We start from the raw sequence: 4,685 nt of genomic DNA, 5'->3' as shown, positions 1-4,685 counted from the left end.
GAGTTGGACTGTGAAGAAAGCTGAGTGCCGAAGAATTGATGCTTTTGAACTGTGGTGTTGGAGAAGACTCTTGAGAGTCCCTTGGACTGCAAGGAGATCCAACCAGTCCATTCTGAAGGAGATCAGCCCTGGGATTTCTTTGGAAGGAATGATGCTAAAGCTGAAACTCCAGTACTTTGGCCACCTCATTCGAAGAGTTGACTCATTGGAAAAGACTCTGATGCTGGGAGGGATTGGGGGCAGGAGGAGAAGGGGACGACAGAGGATGAGATGGCTGGATGGTATCCCTGACTCGATGGACGTGAGTCTGGGTGAACTCCAGGAGTTGGTGATGGACAGGGAGGCGTGGCGTGCTGGGATTCATGGGGTCGCAAAGAGTTGGACATGACTCAGCAACTGATCTGATCTGATCAAATGATAAAGATTTCTTACTTACCCAAGCTACATGTCCATGGAAGTTTAATGATAAAGCAACTAGGGCATAGAATGGCAGAGCAACTACCACTTTGAACACCCTGCTACTCTTTATATCTTTAGTCACATGTACATCTATATTTCCCAACCCACTTATGACAGGTTTGGCCATGAGATATGGCTTGTGAAATGTGTGTGTGTGCATGCTAAGTTGCTTCAGTTGTGTCCAGTGCTTTGCAACCCCATGGACTGTAGCCAGCCGGGCTCCTCTGTCCATGAAATTCTCCAGGCAAGAATACTGGAGTGGGTGGCCATTCCCTTCTCCAGGGGATCTTTCCAATCCAGGGAGTGAACCCACATCTCTTATGTCTCCTGCATTGGCAGGTGGGTTCTTTATCACTAGCGCCATGAGCATAAGTCAATTCATAGCAGATGCTATAACATCAGAGCATACTCTATCATGCTCGCCTATTATTTTCTCTCTCTCTAGACTGTAAACTTCAAGCAGCAGGAATAGTACCTTAACTGTCTTTTTATCCTAATCACCTGTCATAAACCCTGACACAGAGTAGGTAGACAATAAATTTTGACTGAATGGATGAGAAGTCTTCTGTCAGCTGCCAAGAACTGTAAGTTAGATCCAAATGAAGTCAAGTCTGGTTGAAAAGTCAACATGTCCTGGGTACCACTCACCCAGACCAGTACTGTGCTTGGTGACCATCTAGGAAAACAGATCAACATGGGGATTATTGTGTACCTCAAGACATGGGTTAAAGATTATCTTTAAAGAACGTTTTCAAGGAAATGTAAGCACATTCGTAAGAATCATGAGAGGAGCACAGACAGCACCTGGGCTTAGCCTGGACTCTTCCACTAGCCCTCAGTGCAGACTTGGACAAGCCTAGCTGTTCTGCCTCTGTTTCCTCCATCTCATGATGGGAAGTTGGACAGTATGAACATTATGGTCTTTTTCACTTTAAAAAGTCTTATTCTATGATGCACAGGAAGGAGATACTCTCTAGACAACAACAAATTACAGCTGTCACTGGGAACTGGTGCTGGCAACCCAGAGAGGCTGCAATTAGTATGTCCTGTGTGACTTGCGGTTTTGCCAAAGACATTCTTGTAAAAACTCTTACAAATCACTCCAAATGTACACCCAGATTTGTGGAGGATTTAGGCATAAAAACCAATACCAATACATTGTTCTGAAACAGAAACTTGTAAGCAACCTTTAAAAAGAGACATCGGTGGAGAATTTATTGATTCTTTAATGGGAAGAAAATGAGAGATGGATAATAAAGTGTGAGTTGCTATATCCCCTGTCCCAGGTGAAAAATGTGAGCTTATGAATTCTGAGCTATTGTTGATAAAGGAGGGGACTCATTTATCTTAAGGAGGCAAATAAAAGAAAATAAGTGAAATATGATTAGACTCATGCCACGTGTTTAGATTAAATTCGTACCATGGCATTCCCTGCTGCCTGGTGAACACTCCCCACTAGTAAAGCCCGATTAAGACACTGGCCTGAGTGATATTAAAAATGTATGCTGTGAAAATCCCTTTCAAAATAGATCCTTTCACCAGGGTATGCGCCCCAAGGGAGCTAGCTGTCCTGCCTTCCCTCTATTTTCATTAGGAAAAGTTGTCAGTTGTACACGACAGTGTCTTTCATGAGACTTCAAGTTACAGCTTCAAAGAGTCCAGTGCCTTTTTGATACTTGTGAGAAAGGTTTCAAGGGATAAGTTCAGAAACAGGAAGGCTGGCACGTGCCCTTCTGGCACTAGAGCTGTGTTACCTATTAATTTGGCCCTTCTGTTCAAGTTTTGATGTCCAAATTGGCCTTCCAAAGGATGTACTCCCAGTCTTCCAGATGTGTTGCCAATTTCTACAATTACCCTTTGCCTTAAACTAATGAGAAACAACAGTTGTCTGGGGGAGATGTCTAGGGCTGCTTCCTTTGTGTGTACTCCTAAGGCATAATATTCCTCTCACATTTCATGCACATGTTCTCAAAAGAGTAGAACAACTGAATATAGCACAGGGAATCACTGAATGCTCAGAGAATCCCATCTGCTCAGTCAATAAAGTCATGCACTTTTTTAATTCAGAGGATTACACAAGCAAGAGCTATGAAGTATTGTGAAGAGGACTAAGGCAGCATAAGAGGGTAAGAAGGTGAGGAGGGAGGAGAATTTCCATTTTTGACAGGAGGCCCAAGAATTTATCTCTGAGAAAATACCCAAATGAAGTGAGGGAGCCAGTCATAGGAAGATCCATGGATAGAGGGGATGAGCCTGGCATATTTGAGGAACTCTAAGAAAGCCATGATGACTATAGTGGAGTCACATCTACCTCTACATAAGATGGAGAGTAGTAGGAGCTGAATCCCAACAGGTTGTAAGGGACCAGATTTGGAGAAGATGCTACTAAGGAGTCTGGAGTTTTATTCTTTACCTGATTGGTGACAAATGAATGTGTTAAAGAAGGGAATGTTGAGAACTGGTTTCTATTTTAACTTAGATAAATTCCAACAAGATTTTCATGAAAGGACTAGATACAAATTTGATGAATTCACTACTTCAAGTTAATTTCAAAATTGTTTTCTAAAAAGAGAACTTGCTGATAATTGATTCCGCAATTTTCTTTAATTTTAATATTTTTTGGAATGTACTCTCCACTTCCTTTGCCTAGCCAAATTCAGAGATCACAGTGATCAAGACCATGAGGTTTGGAATCAGAATGATTCACTGTTGAGTTAAGGTCCCATACTAGTCATTGAACCTTCCCTGAACTTTTTCTAATAAAATGGGAAGCACGTTAACACTCTTTCAGGATTCTGTGTGTTTGTGTGTGTATGTGCTCATGCGTACACATTTGATCTGCTTAAACACAGTGCTTAGAACACTACAAGTACTCAACAACACCCTATATCAAACTATGCATCACTACATCCCCTGGATCCCACATCCATCTCCTCTTTCCTTCCTTTTCCTGACTACCGTCTCTGATCTTCCACGGCAGCCACACTCTTTAACACAGAATTTCACTTACTTGATTCGATATGCATGGAGAGGCTTGGGTAAGAGAAGGAAAAAGAGGGTCAGTTACAGAGCTGCCGGTGTCAAGAGGATGGAGAATGAAGGAGATAAGGGGTAGTTATCAAGAAGCTAAGGGAGTTTGCCACTAAATTTTTCTCATGCAGTTACTAGTACAAAGTGAAATATTAGAGCTCATCCAATATCTTAAAGTTAGTAAACCAAGAAGAAAGGAAAGGGGGAAGGATGTTTTAGGCTTTGCTATAATTGAGTCTGCCTTCCTATCTGGTCAAGATAGTTCTTCAGTAATTTCAACATAAAGAATTAAATCATCAAATATTAAGAGGCTGAAGCAGACTAATGGGATTCTATTTACCTTTTATTCTCTTTAAAATAACCATGCCAGATATTATTTGTACCCTCATCCACCCCTTAAGAAGGGCATCTTGAATAAGTCTGAACAGTTCCTGAGATCCAGAACTGGGGTAATTCTCTGGGCAAAAAGAGCAGACAGATGGAGATTAAAAAACTCATTGTGAACCCAATCATAACCATTTTTTAAACCTTATTTGAGATGATAGCTGTGATGGTTAATTTTATGTGTCACCTTGACTGGGCTATGGGGTGACCAGATATTTGATATAACACTATTCCAGGTATGTCTATGAGAGTGTTTTCAGATGAGATTAACGTTTGAATAGGTAGACCCACTAAAGCAGATTTCCTTCCCTAAAGTGGGTGCACCCCGTCCAAGTAGTTGAAGGCCAGAATAGCACAAATGGGCTAATCATTTCTCTAGTAAGTGGGGACTTTTCCACATTTAAACTGAAACATGGCTCTTAACTGGGGCCTACTGGCCTTCAGATGGGAACCACATTATTGGTTCAAAAAGATTTATCCATGTTACATAACTCTTCAGTCGCCACACACCCCTTAAAGATGTGACCAAATGACACTCTTGGAGACACCTAAGACTTTCTCAGCCTCTGCTTGGGAACAATAATCACTATTGTCATCTTTCTGTGTCCCATGAGAGGGAAGCCCTATTATAGGATAGTATTAAGAGTTATCAAGCACCCAGTCAGACCTTCACTTGGTTCTCTCCCAGAAAACGATGCCAGGCTTAAGATTACAGTGTGGGGCGGCAGCAGCAGTGGGGTCTGCGGGCGGTCGGGGCTCCGGGCCGGGTCGGTGGCGCCATCTTGTGCCCGGGGCTGGTGGGGAGGCCGGGG

General features: G+C 42.4%; 1 protein-coding gene and 1 pseudogene across 2 annotated transcripts in view; one reads left to right on the top strand and one right to left on the bottom strand.

Moving 5' to 3' along the window:
- The window catches only part of SGCD (sarcoglycan, delta (35kDa dystrophin-associated glycoprotein)), a 448,681-nt gene that overhangs the window by 263,088 nt on the left and 180,908 nt on the right, over nucleotides 1-4,685 (bottom strand). The window lies entirely within an intron of this gene.
- Nucleotides 3,480-4,685, top strand: part of LOC104980629 — a 2,883-nt pseudogene continuing 1,677 nt past the window's right edge. The window contains exon 1 of the transcript XR_824289.1: nucleotides 3,480-3,497. The product of XR_824289.1 is annotated as a polyadenylate-binding protein 2 pseudogene (transcript). The remainder of the gene's footprint in view (nucleotides 3,498-4,685) is intronic.

Source organism: Bison bison, unplaced genomic scaffold (genome assembly GCF_000754665.1).
Source record: "Bison bison bison isolate TAMUID 2011002044 unplaced genomic scaffold, Bison_UMD1.0 scf7180017864505, whole genome shotgun sequence".
NCBI classification, from domain to species: domain Eukaryota; kingdom Metazoa; phylum Chordata; class Mammalia; order Artiodactyla; family Bovidae; genus Bison; species Bison bison.
The sequence above is the reverse complement of the archived record's forward strand: the minus strand, read 5'-3'. Positions and strand labels throughout refer to the sequence as shown.